General features: G+C 39.2%; 1 pseudogene; it reads right to left on the bottom strand.

Annotated features, from left to right (window-relative positions):
* Positions 1-1,390, bottom strand: part of LOC102835004 — a 9,705-nt pseudogene extending 8,315 nt beyond the window's left edge.
* Positions 1,391-8,208: the final 6,818 nt, after the last annotated feature.

Here is an 8,208-nt window from a genome sequence, read left to right as displayed (position 1 = left end):
ATTCCAAGTCTTTGCACATTTTGTTGTAATATTTGGCTTTTATCTTCTCGAGCTGATCTTTGAAATTTTCTGTTTAGCTCTTGTACCTCCTCATTTCTTCCATTTGCTTTAGCATCACTATGCTGGATAGCAAGTTTCAGTGTCTCTTCTGACATCCATCTTGACCTTTTCCTTCTTTCTTGTCTTCTTAATGACTGTTTGCTTTCTTCCTGTATGATATTGTTGATGTCATCCCACAACTCTTCTGGTCTTAGGTTTTTAGTGTTAAATGTATCAAATCTGTTCTTCAGATGATCTCTAAATTCAGACTTTAGGTCATCTTAAGAATATAGATCCACCTCATCACAGGCAAGCATCAACCTTTTCATGTTTTTATGTTTAATCCTGCAATAAGCCACTATGCTTTTCTTTGCAATTGTTCTAGGGAAGAAGAGTCACTTCCTTTTTGATTAATAACAACAAATCCTTTATTGGAATTACTTGTTGTTGTTATTGTTAGGTGCCATTGAGTCGGTACCAACTCATAGCGACCACGACAGACTTTCTTTTTCAGTTCTGTTTTCTTTTTGACTCTATCATCAATGAATTTTTCAGTTTTTTCTTCACAATTTTCTGTACTCTTGTAAATCAAGTCAGAGTTCTCTCTCTTTTTTCCCCCCCACATTCTAATGATACATTGCATGTGAGGATGTATGCATTTTCTACTCTTCTTATCAGGATGCCTTGTTCCATGGTTCACAACAAGCCCTCTGACTAAGCTTATGTCAGTTTCAGATGTGTGTTTCATCTCCATGACTTCAACAATGAAAAGGTCATTCGATTCATCTTGTTTTTTAATGGCCAGATGGAGTCAACCATGGCCTATGTTAAGATGACAGCAAGCTCAGCATATGCAGAGATGTTCCAGCCTTATCTATATCAGTGTTTCTGTTTCCATCTCTTTGCTTACTTTGATTTGTTCCAAAAATACAAGTGCTTTTCCTTTGCCATTTCAAATCCTTCAGTTATTAGTCTGGATTTCAGACCTTCATAAATACAGAGGTCCATCTACTTCAGCAGTTCTCTAATGATCAAGATGCTGGAAGTAGTACCACCACCAGCCATGTCTTCCTGCACCCTTGCTACTTTTGCTATTAAGAAGGCTGTTAGATTTGCTATTAAGAAGGCTATTGGGTATTGTATTTGCAAGTCGTTAAGCAGCACATAGCCATCTTTAGTAAGCTTGATGTCTCCAACACTAGAAACAGGTATCTTCCTGGTATCTATCATTGGGCCCCGGGTTGCTCCTCGACATGACCAGCAGCCCCCAGGCAGCACTGCTATTGACCATCAAGGCTAGCTAGGCTTGGACTACCTCAGCCTGGGGGTTCAGAGTCTTCACAACCGACATGGTGAGCTCAGCAGAGGAAGATGATGAAGGCTGGTTTATGGAAATGCCTAGGTTGGCTCAGTCTGGGAGGCTGAGAAGACTTCTTAAAGTTGCTTAAATGGTCCAGGGATTAAAACTTATTGTCTTAAATTGGCTGGCTTGGATCATATGCTGCACTAATTTCCTTGGGTTGCCTAAACAAAGTATCAAAAAGTGGGTAGCTTATAAGAACAAAAGTTAATTGTCCTACAGTTGTGGACTACCACTAGTCTGTCAGTTTGTTGAACTGTGGTGGCTTTTGTGTTGCTGTGATTCTGGAAGCTTTGCCACAAGTGTTTCAAATATCAGCAGGGTCATCCATGGTAGATAGGTTTCAGCTGAGCTTCCAGGCAGAGCCAGAATAGGAAGAAGGAGAGATGGACTACTTCCAAATATTTAGTCACTGAAAACCTTATGAATAGCAGTGGAACACTATCAGCACCAGAACATGGAATACTGCAACATGATGAAGAGCAACAGACATTGTCAGATATAATGCCGGAAGATGAGCCACCCAAGTTGGAAGGCACTCAAAATACACTGGGGAAGAGCTGCCTCCTCAAAGTAGAGTTGACCGTGATGATGTGAATGGAGTAAGACCTTTGGGACCTTCATTTGCTGATGGGGCACAACTCAAATTAATAGAAACAGCTATAGACATCCATTAATAGTTGGAACATGGAGGGTATGAAGTATGACTCTAGTAAAATTGAAAATTGTCAAAAATGAAATGGAACACATAAACATCCTAATGAGCTGAAATGGACTGGTATTGGCCATTTTGAATCTGACATAGTTTACTATGCCAGGAATGACATATTGAAGAGGAATGGCATCACATTCATCATCAAAAAGAACATATCATGATCTATTGAACTATAATGCTGTCAGTGATAGGACAATATTCATATGCCTACAAAGAAGACCAGTAAACACCACTATTATTCAAATTTACATACCAACCACTAAAGCCAGTGATGATAAAATTGAAGAATTCTACCAACTTCTTCAGTCGTAATTTAATCAAACATACAGTCAAGATGTCAGGAGAAAAATGAGGCTTCCTGTTCCTGTAAAGATTAACACCCTCGAAAACCCTATGCAGGGTTACTATGAGTCAGAACCGATTCCACAGCACATAACCACCACCACCACTACCACAATCAAGATGTACTTATAATTACTGGTGATTGAAATGCAAAGGTTGGAAACAGAGAAGAAGGATCCGTCATTGGAAAAGATGGCCTTGGTGATAGAAACAATGCTGGAGATCGCATGATAGAATTTTGCAAGACTAATGATATGTTCACTGCAAATACCTTTTTTTAAACAACATCAAAGACGACTATACACATGGACCTCACCAGATGAAATACATAGAAATCAATTGATTACGTATGCGGAAACAGACAGTGGAAAAGCTCCAAAACAAGGCCGGGGCAATCTGTGAAACAGATAAAAAGTTGTTCATATACAAGTTCAGGCTGAAGCTGAAGAAAATTAAAGAGCAAGTCCATGAGAACCAAATTAAGGCCTTGAACGTATCCCACGAAGATTTAGAGATCATCTGAAGAACAGATTTGATGCATTACACAATAAAGATCAAACACCAGAAGAGTTGTAGGATGACATCAAGAACATAACACAGGAAGAAAGCAAAAGTTAATTAACCTAAGAAAGAAGGAAAATACCAAAATGGGTGTCAGAAGAAGCTCTAAAACTTGTTCACAAGTATAGAGATGCTAAAGCAAATGAAAGAAAGGAGGAGGTACAAGAGCTTAACAGAAAATTTCAAAGGTCAGCTCAAGAAGACAAAGTCAAATATAAAAAATGTGCAAAGACCTGAATTTTGAGAACCAAAAAGGAAAAACATGCTCAGCACTTCTAAAGCTAAGGGAACTGAAGAAAAAAGTCAAGCCTCGACTTGTGTTATTGAAGGATTCTATGGGATTCCTGGTGTGGTGCTTTGGGTTAATGTGCCAGACTACAAAGTTTGAACTTCAAGGTCGGCAGTTCATGCTCACCAGCTGCTCCTAGGGTCACTATGGGTCAGGATCGACTTGATGGCACTTCACAACAATGGGCAAAATGTTGAATGATGCAGAAAGCATCAAAAGAAGATGGAAGGAATACACAGAATCACTGTACCAAAAAGAAATTGTCAACATGTAACAATCTGAACATGTAGCATATGATTAAGAGCCAATGATACTGAAGGAAGAAATCCAAGGTGCATTGGAGGCATTGGCAAGAACAAGGTTCCAGGAAGTGATGGAATACAAATTGACATCTTTTAACAAACTGATGAAACACTGGAGGCACTTACTTGTCGATGCCAAGAAATTTGTAAGATCTGGCCTTCTGACAGGAAGAGATTCATATTTGTGCCCATTCTAAAGAAAGATGACCCAACAGAAATCATCAGACAATATCATTAATATTGCATGCAAGTCAAATTTTGCTGAAGATAATTCCAAAATGGCTGCAACCATACATTTTCTTAGAACCCCCAGAGGTTTAAGCTGGATTCAGAAGAGAATGTGTAACAAATAATATCATTGCTGACTTCAGATGGATCTTGGCTCAAAGCAGAGGATACCAGAAAGATGTTTATCTGTGCTTTATTGACTATGCAAAGGTATTCAATTGTGTGGATCATGACAAGCTGTGGACACCATTGCGGAGAATAAGTATTCCACAACACTTAATTGTGCTCATGAGGAACCTGTACATAGACCAAGGGGCAGTTGTTCAAACAGAGCAAGGGAACACCAAATGAATTAAAATGAGGAAAGGTGTACACCAGAGTTGTATTCTTTCACCATGCTTATTCAATCTGTATGCTGAGCAAGTAACCCAAGAAACTGGATTATATGAGGGAATATGTGGCATCAGGATTGAAGGAAGATTTATTAACAACCTTCAATATGCAGATGATACAAATTTGCTTGATGAAAGTGGAGAGGATTTAAAATACTTAATGATGAAGATCAAAGACCACAGCCTTCGGTCTGGAATGCATCTCAATGTAAAGAAAACAAAAATCCTCAGCACTGGCTCAATGAACAACATCCATACAAATGGAGAGATGACTGAAGTTATCAGTAACTTCATTTTGCTCAGATCAATCATCAAAATTCATGGAAGCAGCAGTCAAGAAATCAAAGGATGTATTGCATTAGGCAAATCTGCACAAGACGTCTTTAAAGTGTTGAATAACAAAAGATACCAGTTTGAGGATTAAAGTGTGCCTAATCCAAGCCATGGTTATTTTCATTAACTTCATGTACATGTGAAAGTTGGACCCTGAATCAGACCATAGAAAAATTGATGCATGTGAGTTATGGTGTTGGAGGAGAATTTTTAAAGTACCATGAATCTCCAAAAGAACAAAACAGTTGTATGTTGGAAGAAGTACAGCCAGAATGCTCCTTGGAAGCCAGGATGGCCAGATTTCGCCTCTCAAACTTCGGACATATTGTCAGGAAGGACCAATCTGATAAAGTGGAAGGTTGGAGAAAAAGAGGAAGATCCCCAATGAGATGAATTAGCACAGTGGCAACAGCAATGAACTCAGGCTTGGCAAGGATTGTGAGGTTGATGTGGAGCCAGGCAGTGTTTTGTTCTGTTGTGCATAGGGTTGCTATGAGTCGGTGTTGACTTGATGGCACCTAAAAACAACAACAGTTGTGGGGACTACGAGTCTGAAATTAGGATGTCAGTTGTGTTGATTCTTTCTGAGGCTTTGAACGAGAATCTGTTCTATGACCGTCTTCTGGTTATTAGTTGTTAGGTGCTGTTGAGTCATTTTCGACTCCTAACAACCCTATGCAAAACAGAATGGAATAGACTGCTTGGTCCTGCTCCGTCCTCACAATTGCTGTTATGTTTGAGCCCAGTGTTGCTGTCACTGTGCCACTGTTTGTGGGGTTTTGTTTGTTGTTGTTTCGCCGACCCTCCACTTTTCTAAGCATGATGTCCTTTTCCAAGGACTGATCCCTTCTGATAACATATCCAAAGTACAAGAGATGACCTCTTTCCATCCTAGCTTCTTGGGAGTATTCTGGCTGTATTTCTTCCAACATGGATTTGTTTGTTCTGGCAGTCCCTGATACTTTCAATATTCTTCTCCAACACCATAATTCAAATTCACCAATATTTCTCTGGTCTTCCTTATTCATTTTCCAACTTTCAATTGCATGTGAGGGAATTGAAAATAAAATGCTGAGGCACACCTTGTTGTTGTTGTTGTCAGGTGCCATTGAGTAGGAACCGACTCATAGCGACCCCATGCTCAGCAGAACGAAACAATGTCCGATCCTGGGCCAACCTCACTACCACTGCCACACTTGAGTCCATCAATGATGCCACCTGGCTGATCTATCTCGTTGGGGGTCTTCCTCTTTTTCTCTGACCCTCCACCTTACCCAGCATGACATCCTTCTCCAACGATTGTTTCCTCCGGACAATATGTCCAAAGTAGGAGAGACGAAGCTTAGCCATCCTGGCCTCCAAGGAGCACTCTGGCTGCACTTCTTCCAAAACAGACCTATTGGTTCTTTTGGCAGTCCATGGCACTTTCAGTATTCTCCTCCAACACCACAACTCAAAGGCATCAATTCTTCTACGATCTTCCTTATTCACTGTCCAGCTCTCGCATCCATATGAGGCTATTGAAAACACAATGGCCTGGGTCAGGCGCACCTTAGTCCTCAAGCTGACATCTCTGCTCTTCAATACTTTAAAAAGTTCCTGTGCAGCAGATTTGCCCAGTGCAATACATCGTCTGATCTCTTGACTGCTACTTCCGCGAGTGTTGATAGTTGATCCAAGAAGAATGAAGTCCTTGACAACTTCAATCTTTTCTCCATTGATAAGAATGTTGTTTATTGGTCCAGTGGTGAGGATTTTTGTTTTCTTGACATTGAGATGTAATCCATGAGGCACACCTTAGTCATCAAAATAAGACCTTTGCTCTTTAACACCTTAAAGACGTCTTGTACAGTAGATTTGTCTAATGCAATGCATTGTTTGATTTCTTGACTGGTACTTCCATGAGCATTGATTGTGGATCCAAACAAAACGAAGTCTTTGACAACTTCAATTGTTGTCAAACAATTTATCACGATGTTTTTTATTGGTCCTGTTGTGAGGATTTGTGTTTTCTTTACATTAAGGTGGAATCCATACTAAAGGCTGTAGTCTTTGATTTTCATCAGTGAATATTTGAATTTCTCCTCACTTCCAACAAGCAAGGTTATGTCATCTTCATATTGCAAGTTGTTCATCAGCCTTCCTCCAATCATGATGCCACACTCTTCTTCATATAGTCCTGCTTCTTGGATTATTTGTTCAGCATACAGACTGAATAAGTATGGTGAAAGGATATAGTCCTGGTGAATACCTTTCCTGATTTTAAACCATTCAGTATCCCCTTGTTCTATTGGATCCACTGTTCCTTTTCCTATATACAGGTTCCTCATTAGCACAATTAAGTGTTCTGAAATACCCATTTATTCTTTAATTCCCACAGTCCAATTCCTTTGCATAGTTAATAAAGCACAAGCAAACATCTTTCTGGTATTCTCTGCTTTCAGCCTAGACCCATCTTACATCAGCAGTGATAGCCCTCATTCCACATCCTCTTCTGAGTCTGGATTTTCTGACTGTTTCTTGTTGATGTACTACTGCAACTGCTTTTGAATTACCTTCAGCAAAATTTTACTTACATGTGATGTTAATGATACCGTTCCAAGATTTCTGCATTCCATTGGCTCACCTTTTTTTTTGTAATGGGCACAAATATGGATATCTTCTAATTGGTTGGCTAGGTAGCTGTCTTCCATATTTTTGGGGCAATCTCTAGTGATGCATCAGGTTTTTTTTTTAAACATTTAAATTTGTATCTTGTCAATTCCTGGAGTCTTGTTTTCACCAATGCCTTCAATGCTGTTTGGACTCTTCAAATAGTGACTCAGTTTATTCCTTCCATCTATTTTTTTTTTTTTAAGTTTTCATTGTGAATTGAATGATAGTTTACATGGGAGAACATTGGTTTTACACTCATCATTTCATTGCAATGATTACAATCTCCTCCGTGCATCATCTCCTTCCATCTTCTTTTAATGCTTTCTCCATCATTCAATATTTTGCCTTGCTGTTTTACTTGTTCCCGAGTTGGTCCCAACCCATAGCATCCCTGTATAGGGTGAATCCTTCAATATTACAACTGTAGGTTTAAATTTTTTCTTTAGCTCTTTCAGCTTGAGAAATACTGAACATATTCACCTTTTCGATTTCCTAACACCAGGTCTTTGCACATTTCAGTATAATACTTAACTTGGTTTTCTTGAGCTGCCTTTCAAAATTTTCCATTCAGTTCTTTTACTTCCTCATTTCTTTCAGTCACTTTAGCTTTGTATGTTAAAGAGCAAGTTTCAGAATCTTTCTGACATCCATTTTGTTCTTTTATTTCTCTCCATCTTTCAAATTGCCTTTTTCTTTCTTCACTTATGATGCTCTTGATGTCATCCCATAACTCTTCTGGTCTTCGATCATTAGTGTCTAATATATCAAATCTGTTGTTCAGATGGTCTCTAAATTTAGGTATAATATAGTTACTTAAGGTCATTTTTTGGAGGTCCCATGAACTTGTCTTAATTATCTTCAGCTGCTGCCTGAACTTGCATATGAGCAACTGATAGTCTGTTCCACAGTCTGCCCTGGTCTTGTTTTGGCTGATGATATTGAGCTAGCCCCTCTTCCTGGTGTGGTACTGTAGGATAAATGCAGGATGTCAA

The sequence above is a fragment of the Chrysochloris asiatica genome, unplaced genomic scaffold (genome assembly GCF_000296735.1).
Source record: "Chrysochloris asiatica unplaced genomic scaffold, ChrAsi1.0 scaffold00160, whole genome shotgun sequence".
NCBI classification, from domain to species: domain Eukaryota; kingdom Metazoa; phylum Chordata; class Mammalia; order Afrosoricida; family Chrysochloridae; genus Chrysochloris; species Chrysochloris asiatica.
This window is presented reverse-complemented; position numbering and strand designations above follow the sequence as displayed.